Source organism: Xenopus laevis, chromosome 4L, assembly GCF_017654675.1.
Source record: "Xenopus laevis strain J_2021 chromosome 4L, Xenopus_laevis_v10.1, whole genome shotgun sequence".
NCBI classification, from domain to species: Eukaryota; Metazoa; Chordata; class Amphibia; order Anura; family Pipidae; genus Xenopus; species Xenopus laevis.
In genome coordinates this window covers 90,079,561-90,095,965 of record NC_054377.1, presented here as the reverse complement: position 1 = coordinate 90,095,965, position 16,405 = coordinate 90,079,561, and the positions used below count along the sequence as shown (strand labels likewise).

Here is a 16,405-nt window from a genome sequence, read left to right as displayed (position 1 = left end):
CAGAAACACTGTCTACCTTGGAGTGTTGCCATTGTCATTCAAATAAAGATGAGTCAATTATGAGCATTTATTCCAGCTACACAACTCAAGTGACAAAAAGTTCGGAATCACCATGTGGGACATAGCCCCAAGAGGAATGTAGTGAATAAAGTGACCTCTGGTAATTACTTAGTGTAAGAGATCCTAGTGAGAGAGCTAGATTCTGAGCTGTATGAATATAAGTGAGATTGGCCAGGTTTCAACCAAATGGTGTCTGTGCTGGTTGTTCAAAGTGATGCTATGATGTAGATAGAGGAAAACTATGTGCTGCTAGAGTGGATAATAATGATGTTTGTGTTTTTTTTCTGATGCAAACCAGAATGCATGGTGAAATTCTAGTTCAGATTTGCAAAAATGTTCATAGCAGGGAACACCACAAATTTAGCCACAAAACTAGGCAAATCCCTCAATGTAATTTAATTTGTAACCCATGATTACTTGGGAAAGTACATTTCTACTGGCTTGCTGGAAGACAACCTTGTTCATAATAGAGGAAGAGGATTTAAACAATCCTCCAGTATTTTGTTAGAGCATAAAATGAAATTAGGCAATACACTACAGCTATATTCATTTTTTTGGATTATATTTCCATTTACTCTAGTATCCACTCAACAATCCATTATCTTCTGTCATCACCTAAGAACACAAAAATATGGTGATTGTTATACACCAGGATTTGACACTGAAAGAACTTCAAAATCTCCATACATTTAATTGTTAATCAATCTATCTTGAGTGTATGGTTTTCACTTTTGCAGATGGCTCTCAATGATAAGAAATACCAAAGCTCGGAGTTATTCTCACCACCAACAAACATTTGTAGTGGGAATTCAAAAAGTGAGAGAGGAAAACAAATTAGACCTTCTGTTTGTTATACTGACACCAATGTTTATTAGCCTCAAGAAATACTTCTTACAAAATATATCACCGGTGACCTTTATTTGCCTTAAATGAGCTTTTAATTGGGATATATTGATCAGGTAAATAACAGCATTGGATTTGGCAATCTATAAAGCGTATTACTCTTTAATAAACACTAACAGTTTTAATTACTATTGCTTTCATTGATTGCAATTCATTTGGTTTATAGTAAGATAACAGAGCACAAATAGAATTTTGAGTATTTAAATGAATGCTGTACATTACTAGAGACCAGCACTAAGCATGTGATTTGCCATTGGCCCATCCTTAGTTTTTCTGGTAACTAATTATCAGTTGGAACATGGGCATAACAGTACAGACAACAATAATGATTATTGGGGTTCTTAGGAATATAGTGGGTCCATAGACTATTATGGCCAATTAATACTTCAGTATAGGAGTGCTAACCATCTTCCCAAAGTTTGCTGGTAGTGGAGGACTTCTGTGGAGCTTTTAGTTATGCTCCTGGCTTGCAGCATGTTGTCTCCATGCTTGGCAGACTGCATTATCCTGGGCAGTAACTTAGTGCCCTGGGCGCTGGAATAAATAATCTTTTGTTTATTATAGTAGTATATTTTACTACAATCTATAGAATAGCAACTTTATATATTGCATATGATCATCTTCTCACTGGATCATATCTACTCTACAGCTGCAGAAATGCTTTATCCCCGAGCTCACATTATATCTGAAATGCCCTCCAAGGATTCTGAAAAAAAATCATATAAGCAAACTTGTCTTCACAAGCTGAGAGTAGGCAATGGGGAGTTAATTAAGAGATGGGCTGGGGTTTTAGATTTAAAGCCGAGCTGCTGTTGTGCCGGAGCGGCAATATAATCCTCTGCAATTCAATCTTCCGAGGTAAATAAATCAACAACTCTTACCTTCAGATGTTTTTGACATATTTTACATTTACTTTTGTGTGCCTATTTCAACAACGTATTTTACTGAGTTTCATTTACTTTTTAGTTTTCATAATATTTTTAATTCCTACATCATCTGATGTTCCTATTCTCTCTAATCACGTGCTGGATCACTTTCCCTAGTCTTCCCAGTAAGGTGATAAATAATATCTTCTCCACATTATTTGAAGCTAATAAACATCAATGAATACTACCACACTCCAACAATCAAACATTTTGTGTTATAGCCCTTATAACAGTATTCTAGAAGTACTAGATGTGCCAAAACAATGAATCACATACTGTGGGGCTGCTCCAAAAGCTAGGGTTTAAGATCATTTATAAATAGTGTTGAATGGAATTCAAGAGGTTAATACTGTAATACAGTACATCATGCTGTATAAGTTACTATGCTGTCATGCCCAGGAATGCTTGTATTTTCACCAACGTGATGATTCCCATTGTACAGTACTGCACTCTAGATACAGCTCCATATTTGCTTCCCATTGTACAATACTCCATTCTATATAAACCTCCATTTGCATTTATTATTGTACACTACTGCATTCTATATACACCTCCATTCTATATACATCAACATGTTTGCTTCCCATTGTACAGTACTGCATTCTATATAAACCTCCATGTTTGCTTCTCATTGTATAGTAATGCATTCTATATACAACTCCATGTTTGCTTCCCATTGTACAGTACTGCACTCTAGATACACCTCCATGTTTGCTTCCCATTGTACAATACTGCATTCTATATACATCAACATGTTTGTGTCACGGTCGGCACCCTAAACCAGAACTAGTGCCAAGCTCCCTGGTCTCGGCTCGGCTTCACCAGTAGTGTGACCGCCTTTGGCTTCGAGAGGAGCCCTCAGATGCCACCTTTTCGAGAAGAGCAAGGCGAGGAGTTCTGGCAAGCAAAGGGGCACGACAGTTGTTAAAGGAGAAGGAAAGCCCCAGGGCGCAAAACCCCTCCCCCCCTCCCGTGTATTGCCCCCCCTCCCTCCTCCCCCCTGGCCTACCCCTCCCGCTGGGCAAATGCCCCTAACTTGTTACTCACCCCTCTGCGCAGGTCCTGTCCACAGAGTTCACAGTCGCCATCTTCTCCCACGCGCGTCTTCTTCCTTCTCTGACCGGCGTCTTCTGGCGCATGCGCAGTAGGAACAGGTACCGGTACAGCTCTATTGCGCATGCGCCGAATGTCACGAAGTGAAATCGGAAAACTTCGTGACATTCGGCGCATGCCCAATAGAGCTGTACCGGTACCTGTTCCTACTGCGCATGCGCCAGAAGACGCCGGTCAGAGAAGGAAGAAGACGCGCGTGGGAGAAGATGGCGACTGTGAACTCCGTGGACAGGACCTGCGCAGAGGGGTGAGTAACAAGTTAGGGGCATTTGCCCAGCGGGAGGGGTAGGCCAGGGGGGAGGAGGGAGGGGGGGCAATACACGGGAGGGGGGGAGGGGTTTTGCGCCCTGGGGCTTTCCTTCTCCTTTAAAGTCAGTTAGGCCGAAGGTCATGGTACAATAACATAAGACATATTCGTGGTCAGACTGGCCGGGTCTAGGCAGGCAGATTGCTAGAATCGTCAGGCAGGCAAGGGTCAAACCGGGTAATCAATCAGATGGGATGAGGCAGAATTGGAGTGAAATAACAGGCAGAGGTCAAAACAGAACTTCAAACAGGAGGGTTAAGGAGAATCAAGGTCGGTTTCAGGCAAGGGTCAGGTTCCAGAGATCAGAGTAGTCAAACAGCCAGGCAGGGGTCAAAACAGATAATCAGAATCAGGTTCAAACAGAATAGCAACAGCTAACAGCACCAGGAACAAATCCTATCACGGGCAATAACATAGAAGAAAATGTCCCTTTAAATCCTATTTGAATTTTGCGCCATTGCACGCTGACGTCATCACGCCAGCGCACATGCGACTATAAAATACGTAAGTGCGCGGCGCGCACTAGGAAGCCAGCAGTGGAGGAGCAGGACCCACCGCACCACCACTAGACCAACAGGGTAAGGATTCCTTACAGTTTGCTTCCCATTGTACAGTACTGCATTCTCTATAAACCTCCATGTTTGCTTCCCATTGTACAGTAATGCATTCTATATACACTTCTATTTATGCTTCTTATTGTACAGTACAGCATTCTAAATATACACCTCCATCAGAATTCTATATATACAATACCTCATTTTATATACCCCTCCATTTGTACATTTTATTGCACAGAACTGCATTCTGTATACGCCTCCTTGTTTGTTTCTGATTGTATAGTACTGCATTCTAGATGCACCTCAATGTTTGCTTCCCATTGTACAGTATTGAATTCTTTATACATCCCTCCATTTTTGCTTCCCATCGTAGTGTATTACATACTGTGTTGGAGTCTTATAAATAATAGATTAAAGTTTTGTTACTATATTTTATTAATTAACCTTATATACACTGCAGGCCTCATGGCTGGCATAGCTAAGAGCAAATAGAGGCAGGCTATGTACGTCTTTGAATATCCTTTTTGTTTGTTAAAGGTAGACAAGTAACATTTCTAAGATATACTGTTTTTCCCCTTACTACTATGCATTGCATGCTTTTGTGATGAGGAAGGGGGGTAGTCTTTCATAATATAATATGCTGCTTCTCTTGGTAGTTTATCTGTGAGTATGTTAGTAATAAACACATTCTCATCTTCATAAACACTAGGCCAAAAAATGTTTGGCACGATTGATCTGTCTACATCTAAGCATTCAGCTCCTGTTGGAATCTAAGCCTTAACTAGCAGTGTTGTGCGCTTGTCTTAACTCTGCTTCTTCTTAGTGCGTTCTTGATGTCAGCCCCTGCAGCACAAGATGTTAGATCCATTTGTAACAATCTCTGTCTCCTTGGATAGAATCCCAGAACATCAATGAGCAGAAGATTTACATCTCAATGTTAGTTTCCTGCTGCAGTGTATGTAAACAAATACTATTTTGGAACAGAGGGTGAGAGAAATAACTTAGATTAAGCCAAAAATAAAATCAGGGCCAGATCAGGGTTAGTTTATGACAGACTCTGTGTTTTCAAGTGAGGCTAAAAGTAAGAGAAGGTGCTCTATTATATATCGAAGTTATTCATGTATTCAGTCTTTGGTAATGCAAAAAAAAAAATGCACGTTTACTGCAGATCTGAAATGACAGGCAGAGCCATTAAAAATAATGAACCATTTACTCTGATAGGCATTTTCATTAATGCGTACCAAGCTAATAATTCTGTAAAAATATCTCTTTAGCTGTTCTCATAGCTGCTTCACTCCAGATGATTAGTACTCAAACATTAGATTCCAAGGTGATAGGTTTTGTTTCACCATCTGGGCTGACAATTTGGAAAGGTACAGTAAAAATAATATAATGTCAGCAAATAATATTTCTTTTGTAATGCATTTCTTCACATGGATATGATTTAATAATGCAGATCGACTTCTTCTTTTTTATATAATTTAATTTAATGTAGAATCTATTTTGCCACAGAAATAACTCTTCTCTTGTGATACAAGGTGTCTTGCTTTAGTCAGCCAAGGTATTGCACAGCAGGGCACCTGTCTCAAAGTACTCCAGTGGGGCAGATCTGCATGACATAAGCATCTTCAGAAGATTGCCATGTTTGGTTACATTTGTGCTATTTTGAGTTCTTTCTCAAAGGAATATGAGTTGCAGCTCAGTAGTGTTGTCCTATAATTCTTTATTTAATGTTTTCCTTTGTGTATCACAGGGGAGACATTTTTCTTGTACTTCTAAGTGATCATGAAATACACGTCTCTCAGTATTTACTGTATACTTTAGCCAGAAAAGCATATTATGTCCTTAACTGGGAGCTATATATCAACATCCCTAATACTGTACCCACTACTTTAACATATATGAATATTTGAAGTTTTTGTCCATGACCATGAACACAAGTCTGAAATGGTTTCATTCAGTTCATGGAATTCCATGATGACTGATATTTTAAAATTTGAGTACCCAACATTAAAAGGGTCGTGTGACATCTTTATGCATTGTTTATCTAAGAAAGGGTTAACAGGGTATTCATGGCAACAGGGGCTACACCATTCCTTATACACAAAATGCTAAAACAGAAAACTATGTATCTATAGTATTACCAATAAATATATCATATACAAGTTATCAATATCTTGTAAAATAAATACTTATAAACATTGCTTAGTGTATGTCACATGACTTACTAAAACCTGTACCCCAACGGAATTTTTATACTGAGTGCATACAAACAGATACAAAGTAGTTAAGAAGTGAAACACTTATAACATATTGTAGATTGAAAGAGAAGCAAGAATGTAATTATAAAATATGGCAACTACGATTATAAAGGTTGTTATACTTCTACCGCAAGGAGGAAATCTACTCATAAAGAGAGATAGTTTGGCGTATATAATGATCATTCCACTCCATAGAAAAGACTTCTGGACTGCTGTGACAATCAAAGGGTAACAGTCCCTTTCACTGACATCTGTGCTTTGCCTCCACTATAAATCCAATGGCACCAAAGAAATAAACTATTCCCCTCACAATGGTGTGTCGTTAGCAGGCCCGGACTGGACTGGGTTATGGCAAATGCCAGAGGAGCTGCTATAAGGTGCCATAGAAAGTCAGTATTTAGTGGGCTGTAGGGGGCTGTTTGGGCCTCTGTGTGGGCTGATTGGGCCTCTGTATACCTGAAATACCAGGGCCTATTTTAATTCTCAGTCCGGACTTGGTCGTTAGTGTGGCTATCTGGAAAGTCATACACATACAAACAAGCTAACTTCATGCCATTTATTAGTATTTTACAGGTGGCTATCTGGGGCCACACATACATGTATTTAGTATCTGATATGACAGTATCTAGCAATTCACATACATGCATCTTCTCAAGAGTCAAGAGTGAGTTTGTCATTTCATCCATATATGTTTGTACAGTACACAGTGAAAAAACAACAACATTCCTCTAGGACCATGGTGCTACACACAACATAGAAGTACCAGACAACAGACAAAAAGTGCAAGTGCAAAAATATGCAACTCCTGCAAGACAGGACAGCACAGTGCAGGAACAGGACAAGACAGTGCACACTCAGCTGCTAAACGTCAGACATGATGGGTGTATAATTGTGATATGGTAGTAGTAAGAACATGATAAAGAACATGATAAAGTGCAGATGTGCTCATACAGAACAATTGTATCCAATGGCTATTTATTTATACAATGATGTACAGTGGCTCTGTAACGTTGTGGTATATAGTAAGGTCAGATGGAGTGTGTGTGTGAGAGAGATCTGTCTGGTCCCTGAGTATTCAGGAGCCTTATGGCTTGGGGGAAGAAACTGTTACACAGTCTGGTAGTGAGGGCCCTAATGCTTCTGTACATTTTTCCAGATGGCAGGAGTGTGAACAGTGAGTGTGAGGGGTGTGTTGGATCAGCCACAATGCTGGTGGCTTTATGGATGCAGCAAGTGGTGTAAATGTCCATGATTAAAGGAAGAAAGACACCTATGATCTTCTCTGCTGTCTTCACTATCCTCTGTAAGGTCTTGCGCTCCATGATAGTGCAGTTCCCAGCCCAGACAGTGATACAGCTGCTCAGAATGCTATCAATAGTCCCTCTGTAGAAGGTTTTGAGTGTAGCTGGTGTTTTAGGACCAGGTGAGGTTCTCCGCCAGGTGGACACCAAGGAATTTGGTGCTTTTGACGATCTCCACATTAGTGCCGTCGATGTACAGTGGCAGGTGGTCACTCCTAGTCTTCCTAAAGTCAACAACCATCTCCTTTGTCTACATTAAGAGACAGGTTGTCATATTGTGTTGAATGCTGAACTGAAGTCTATGAACAGCATTTGAACGTAGGTGTCTTTTTTGTCCAGATGAGCCAGATGTTATCCAGAAAGCTCCAAATGATGGAAAGGCCATCTCCCATAGACTCCATTATAAGCAAATAATTTACTTGATCCAAACTAAGATATAATTAATCCTTTTTGGGGCAAAATAATCATGTTGGTTTTTTTTTAATGTTTAAATGCTTTTTTTAGTAGACTTATCCCTAGGGCCTGAAACTTCAGGGTAACAGGTCCCATACCTGTACAGCTAGACATTTTTTAAGCCTAGCACATTTAGATTATATATAAAAAAAATAGATGCTATAAATATATGGGTATAGTTATTTTTTTCTTTTGGATTTTTAATCCTTTTAAGCTTTCGGTGTTGATGACCCATTATATTATCCATAAACAATGTCTACATGTCAGGGATTGTTATACCCTGCAAAGTAAAACTGGCATTTGTATGGAAGCATATACAGTAATAACTTGGCCTTTCGAAAATGTGCCATGTATTCTGTGCAGTAAGCATTTCTTTTATGCTAGAAATTCAGGATAACCGCTAAAAGATTGTGGAGTACAACCAACATTCAGCTTAACATGGAACATTTATTGTGTGTGTGAAGATTCATATGCAGTCTTTTATTTTTATAGGAACCATTTTGTCTGATTAGCAGCTTGTCACTGCTCATATAAGCAGAGCCTTGTGGAAGTAAACTAGAGGAGACCTCGGAATAAATGTGCTACTCTTTATTTATGTTTACGGCTGTATAAATCTATAATTATCAGGTACTGCCTCAATATATTGAAACTGCTCTTTAATGACAATGAAGTTTTGTTGCCATAGAAATGAGAGCAGTGAAGTTACCTACCATTTTTCACTCTTGGACCTCACGCTCACTGAATTATAGCATTACCATAGTAATTGCCAATTAGTCACCATGAAATAAGCAAACTATATAAAAATGGATCACATTTTCTCATGTAAAATGTAAATTTCCATCACAAAATGGGCCTTTTCTGACTGGTCAGGAAAAATGAAATGTTCAAGAGGATATTAACCTGTGCAAGGCTAGCATGATATTTGCTTTTCTTTAGATTTCCTTTTGCTGGTGTTACCAAATGACGGTACAGGATTGGACCTGTTATCCAGAATGCTCGAGTTTTCTGAATAAGGTGTATTTCCGTAATTTGGATCTCCATACCTTAAATCTCTTAAACAAAATCCCATCAATGTTAAATAAACCCAATAGGATTGTTTTGCCTCCAATGAGGATAAATTATATCTTAGTTGGGATAAAGTACTAGGTACTGTTTTATTATTACAGAGAAAAGGGGAAACATTTTGGAAAAGTTGAATTAAAATGGAGTCTATGGGAGACGTCCTTCCTGTAATTTGGAATTTTCTTAATAAGGGGTTTCCTGATAACAGATTACATACCTGTATTTTCAATATTAAAAGTCACAAATTCCTGGTACAAAATAGAATAGAGAAAGGTGTCCAGGTCAGGTATAACTAAGATAACGTTTTGGCTCACTGATCAGGGTAGTAAGTGATCAGGGTAAGTGGCAAGAGTGGCTGTTGTTCCAAAGAGTAATGTTAGCTTTACTGTTTAGATATAGTTTTCCATGTGTAGGGCTTTAAATTATCTTGAATGTTGAGGAAGGAATCTCTCCTGAATTGTTATTGCTCATAAGGACCAGATAAAAAATACGAGTTTACATTTTGTCTTAAAGATCTTAAAGATCTTTAATGGAATTCTGGAATTCAGATTTCATTAGACATTTCTTAGTATGTCTGTCTGCCAATGCCTCCCAAACAGAATGATGAGAAATCATGATACAGCGTAGGATCCATGTCTCTGGCTAAACAGGCATATCAAAAGTAACCCTGTCCAATGCATGTATTCCTTCCATCCTCTTTGTGCTGCTGTTTCACTTGACTTAGTTTAATTAACAGATAACTGTAGTCAGACTATATATAACTATCTGTCTGTAGTGATGGGCGAATGTGAAATTGTAAAAAAAAAATGCATTGAAGTCTATGGGTGACAAAATGTTTTTGACGCGACTAATTGTGCAACAATTGTTTGATGCTCAACAAATTGAGCCTATGGGTCTCAATTTGTCTATGGGTGTCATCTTCGCTGTGAAACTTGACTAGACCTTAAATATATATTTGAAATTACAGGTATATTTTTTTAAATTAAAAATTGCACTTGGGGGATTTTGTATAGTGAAACCAGGTGATACAGTGGTAAATGTATATAACAGTGACATTTGTTCATATTGTTAACAATATTGTTTTCTTGAAGTGAGAATGTCAGGTCCATGTCAGCTGAAACTTAACAAAAACGTAACTGATCATCTTTCCATATAAACCTGGTCCTACTATCTCTATTGATAGCATGCTCATTAAATCCATCAATTCAGCACACGTCTGGGGGTTAGTCTTTGATTTCTTCCTCTCCTTCTCTGGCTATATATAAACCTGTCACTTCAGTAATATTGCAAGTCCAACCCTTTTATTCACAAGTAACATCTAAGTTGCTCTCAACCTATCCTGTCTAGACTACTGTAACTTACTTACTGTCCTCCCTAACTCCCATCTCTCCCCTCTACAGGGGAGACTGCTCTTTACTGATGCTCTTTACTAATGCAAAGAACTGTACTCCTCTCATCCTAGAGAGTACAAGCCCCTCCATTAATCAAGTCCTTATCATGGCTTCCTATACAACAAAGAATGACTTATAAACTCCATCTCATAAACTTCAAAGCCCTTCCTTCCTCTGCACATCACTACATATCTTCTTGTGTGTCTCTATGCGTTTCTGCCCGACCCCTCCACTTTCATATCAACCACTTGACCCCCAGCACTACAACTTCTCTTTCCCACCTTATACCTTTCTGCCTTTCTGTTCCTTACATCTAAAATGCCATGCCAGAATTCCTCTAGAGACCATCCTCCCTCGGTCTATTCAGAAATAACTCAAAGACCACCTCTTGGAACACTCACATAACCCAGTTCTGGCACTTATAGTGCAGTATTAACTACTGTAACCTACAGCACTTAACTTCCTTTTTGTGTCTGTAAGTTACCTACCCACTGTAAGCTTGACGGGGCAGGGAGCTCCTTCTTCTTTTCTTTTTGACAGAAACATCATCACTGTTGTGTACACTAAAGAGAAGCCACTTAATTTAGCTTTGTTGGTCCATAAAAAATATACATTATTTTATTTGTATTATTTTAAAGAAGCATGTTGTTAAGAGGTGAATATGTTTAATTTGTCCCTACAGTTTTCTTCAACTGTTGCACTGTTTCTTAAATAGAGCTATTTTATGGTGTACTAATATTCAACATGACCTCAATGAATCAGGCTTATGCTGAACACCTGCTGTACTTCTTTTAAAAAATCTATATTTTTTTTATATCTTGCCCTATGTTTTATATCTGTGCAATATGTTGCCACTCTAAAAATACATGTTAATAATAACAATAATAATAATAAAGAAGTCAAAGACTGAAAGTGAAAATTTTCACTTTCCAACTTCCTGGCTCTACCAAGTGACGGTTTGAGGTCGAGAAAGCCTGTGGAATTCTGCAGCTTTGGGAAGGGATGTTTATATAGAGCAATTCATATAAAAAATTCACCTTGTTTTCAAGAAGAGAAAATGAATGAGTTCAGGGAAATATGTTTAAAACATTCTATTACTGCTTTATAATAGCAAAATTTAGGAAAATATGGATTGATTTAATTAAAACAATAGGCAGAATGAATACATTTTCAAACAAGTCCTATTTATTGTGTGACAGCAGCTTCTGCATTTCACAGTTGTACAGTACCCCTCTTGGATCTGTCTTGTTGCTTGTAACCCCGCACATACACCTCCAGTATGGAATGTTATTTTTGGTGTGTGTGTTGGGGGGTGGGTAAATCTGCCAGAAAATACCATTCAGTAAAGCACTTGACACAGAGCATTTTACTTTGTGTCACTTTATCCTGATTAAACTGCTGTTCTGTTGCTTTGGAGAGATTTTGTGAGGAAAATTTATCCAAGTCATACATCTTTGCCAAGTGAATCAAACGTCAGCACTTATGCTTTGCTTATTCATTTTCTCTGTATTCTCCTTCCAGATTCTCCTTAACCTTGTCTTGTTGTTTTTGTCTACTGTCTCTCTTACAAATGAAAGTCTTCACTAGCAGATTGCCGAGCTTCTCCATTAAGGAGATTGATTTAACTACACGTACAGTCGACGGAGCACTGTGCTATATGAATGAATGCAGAAGCAAAGATGACAAAAGGTGGCAAAGCCTGCACATTGGTTTGTGGTCTATTCTACCAAATGGATGTTATGTAAACTCATGTTTTATAGGGCCAATTTACATCTATGTGCCCCAATGATGTCCAGTAAATGTTCAGAATTTGCAGTTTGTGGTCTTTGGCAACTGAACTTTAACAAAGCGGGGGCCTACTTTTAGCAAAATAATTTTTTCAGGGTCTATGTACTACACTGCATCACTGTTGTGTACACTAAAGAGAAGCCACTTACTCAAATGTAGCTTTAATGCATAACTTGAAAAGAAAACACTGACAGCCTCAATTATAATCTCCAAGACATAGCATGCATCAGATATATTATACATTATCAAGGCTGAATTATTTAATGCTTATTTATTTTATATCAGTCCTTTTTAACCTTAGAAACTTTCCCATCAGTAAACAGTGACCATAAACTTTTTGTATCCTGAGACCTGGTGTCAGAGGGTAGGGCAGAGCAGCTCAGTAATCATCCCTCATCTTTAATGACATGTCAAGCTTCAGTCCTATCCACCCTCTCAGGTGTGTATTCACGTTGATCGTTTTTCTTGAGTTTTATGTATTTTACCTCTGGGTAAAATTATTTATGTTTTTCCATTCTGCTTGTAAGCTCAGCTATCTCCTGATCTATGACCTTATCACAAACAACAGAGTTTTAATGCTAAGGCCCTTGGGTACTCACTGGGCAAAAACACTAACCGAATGTCAAAAAGATGGTGCTGCTACTTTTATATTGTGTAAAATGTTTTGTGCTGAGAGTTTGTCTCACTGCGTGTGTGTGTATATATTATTGTTAGTTTTGGGTTGTTTTTTTTTATTTTTGGTTCATGAATAAAAACAGGCCAGGAAGTTATGCCTACAATATAAAATAGAGTGAGTGATCTACAACCTATGTTATATTTATACTAATCTAAAGAAAGAGCTATAAAACCCACAAACATTTATAGGAGACCACATAAAGCTTTGGCTCATAAACTGTATACATTTATAACTTGAACGGATAAATCAGTAGTAGAGATAATTCAATTTAAATGCGTTTCTTTAGCCTTAAATAGCACAGTTCTATTTTCTGACACAAGGTGGCATCTCTTCTACTCTCATAACTAAATTAGACAAAGACTTTGCCAGACAGCAGTGCAGTAAATGTGCCTAAAACATAAGGGAGTATTCTCTTTGTTATGTAGGACAAGGGCTCTGATTCTGTGCGTATTTTTAGACTCCTTGCTGTAGGTAGTCATAGTCCATTCCTTATTAAAATCATATTAGCTCCATTATACCTTTTATTTTGTTACACTTTGTATAAAGGAGGCCTTCTTAATTATTGCAGATTCAGTGATCAAACACCAAATGCCCAGACAACGAGTTTCCCCTTTCCATTAACTGTTATGTGTGGATTTTAGAGCATATAAAAAAGTATATGAAATACACACACGGTAGCTTTTTAGGCAAGGCAGAATCTTCATCCACTTTAAAGTGAATCTCATTTACAGGTATGTTATCCAGAAACCTTTCATCCAGAAAGCTCTAAATTACAAGATGGCCTTACTCCCATATACCTATTTTATCAAAATTATCTACATTTTTAAAAAGTATTTCCATTTTCTCTGTAATAATAAAATAGTACCTTTTATATATCTCCCATTAACTAATTTGTTTCAAATAATTCACATTTTTTAAATAATTACCTTGTTCTCAGTTATAAAACAGTGCCTTGTACTTGATCCAAATTAAGATTAAATTTAATCCTTGCTGAAGGTAAAACAATCATACTGTGTTTAATTCATGTTTAAATCTTATTTTAGCAGATTTACCCCCACATGTAATAAAATGCACTAAGTTTGCCCAGGAGCAGTAACCAGTAGCAACCAATAAGATGTTTGCTTTTAAACATGTGACCAGGAAATGCTACCTGCTGATTGGTTGCTATAGGTTATTGCCCCTGGGCAAACTTAGTGACTTTAATTACATTACCCCAATAGGGTGGTGGCACATGCTAAGATTCTGGGGAGATTAGTTGCCCAGTGACTCTTCTTCGGGTGACTAATCTCCCCAAAAAGCCTTCCTGCCGGCAAAAATGTGAATCGACAGCGGTTGGATCACTTCGGTTTTCTGAAGTCGCCCGAAGTTTCCTTGTGAGGCGACTTCGGAAAAAAGTAACAATCTGAAGCTCCCCGGAATCTTAGAGTGTGCCGCCACCCTTAAGGTATGAAAGGTATGGAAAGATCATTTATGTGGAAAACCCCAGGTCCCGAGCATTCTGGATAACATACCTGTACTTGATCCAAACTGAGAAAGAATGAATCCTTATTGGAAACAAACCCAGCCTATTGGGTTTTTTTTATAGTAAACTTAAGGTATGAAGAGCCAAATTACAGAAGGATCCATTATCCAGAAAACCCCAGGTCCCGAGCCTTCCGTATAACAGGTCTCATACCTGTTCAATATAATGCCTTGCAGTTTTGCTCAGCTCTACCAATATCTACAACTGATGCGATTACATTAACAACATGTGCTGAGATGTGTAGTGTAGTCAAAAATAATGTACAGTTGTGTCAGCAATTCAAAAAAAGATGTCTTTTTTAATGATTCATATACATTGTAATAGCAGCTTGTATAATAGCAACAGTTCCTATGTATTTGTTCTGTCTAGTGTGTCATTCAAATGTAGGTTCATGTGTGCAAGTGAAATGTAATATTTTTAAGCTGCATAAATATAGTTTAGTGCAAACTGATAACTCTGGGCTGTCTGTACAACACACTGTAATTATGGGTAGCTCAGGATGAGAGACGGCTGGAATCCATTTTAGCTATTTTACGGCTGAGGAAAACCACCCCACTATGGAAGTATGGCTTGGAAGTATGGCCATGTGATTGATGGACCACTTGTTCTCCAAGGTTTCTCTCAAATCTCAGTTCATAACACTTGCACTTGCCAGTGATGCTGCTGCTGGGAATTCATTGCTTTCTAGAGAAATTCAATCACAGCACCTTTCTTTTTATTGGATTTCCAATGGTTTCCAATTTGATCCTATTTTTGATTCCCGTCTGTTCTGCAGCTTCTGTTCAATCTTATCTCTCTGCCTCACAGCCCTTATAGGAATGGTATCACAAGGCATCACCTTTTATGTTGATGGCAGATGGCTTTTCACATGTTCCATGCAGGCTTTTTTCTGCTAAAAAAAATCATTGTGTTAGCCTTTACAGCTGCATTAAAAAGTACACAAACCTCTATTTCAAAAGAAATAACCTCTCCCATATAAGTTCAACTGTTTAGTTAAAGTCAAGTAGTAAGTGGATAATATGTGCTAATGGTTTGATTTAGGGAACTTAAAATGTTTTAGAAATGATGGTTCTTTTATTTAAAAAAAAATGTTGTGTCACTAAGTAGTAGGTGTAAATTTAACACATCTATCAGTCATCTGCCTTCAGTCCTCATTTCTCTCAGTCTCAGTTCTGTAATCTATACTCCCTCATGATCCATGGTCTATCCCATGGTCAGACTGAGCCAGCAGGACACTGGGAAAAAAACCTGGTGGACCCCCATTGACCCTGGTCTGCTTCTTCACCTGGAAAATGCAGCCTATAGTACCCCCGCTCACAACATTGAGTATACAGTACGCATTAAGCTATACTGTATGTGTGTGTGCGGGTGGGGAGGGATGGTTTAACTTGTGATTGGGAAGGGGGGTTGGTGGCACTTGTGACTGGGGTGTGGGCCCCAGGTAGCAGCCCCCTGGTCTAAGCTCAGTCCTTCACAATACACTTTCAGTGTATCCACTAGCTTCTCTTGGCTCTCCATGGCCTGCCCATAGCCTTCCACAATCTGGGACCAATGATGATTAGGGATGGGCGAATTTTTTCGGCTTGTTTCGCTGCGGAAATGACGCCCATAGACTTGTATGGCGTCGTGCGGCAAAAAAATGTTTTGACGCCCATAGACTATAATGGGCGTCTGCGACATTTCGCCGACGGCGAATTTTGGTTGAATCGAAACGGGTCAAATTCGCCCATCCCTAATGATGATAGATTAAGGAGGGCAGAAGAAGGAAGATAAATCTGTAGTTAAGGAGGTGGGATTAGGACATATTATAGTGAACCACAGATCTGTTGCATAGTAAATTTGGGTTGAACAACATACAAAAGTCCATCAAGTTCAACCTCACCAAATAAACCCCAGTGCACATATACACACACACAGACATATTTATACACTCATATACATGTATAACTATATATACAAATATCTATATTAACTAACTGTAGATCTAACTGTAGATCTCAATAGCCTTGGATATTAAGATCCAAACCAATCCTAAATGATTAAAAGTATCATTAATCACAACATCACCCAGCAGGGCATTCCACA

At 38.4% G+C, this 16,405-nt stretch overlaps 1 protein-coding gene across 1 annotated transcript in view; it reads left to right on the top strand.

Moving 5' to 3' along the window:
* LOC108714306 (cytosolic carboxypeptidase 6) overlaps positions 1–16,405 on the top strand; it is an 871,648-nt gene that overhangs the window by 700,300 nt on the left and 154,943 nt on the right. The gene's annotated exons all lie outside the window — the stretch shown is intronic.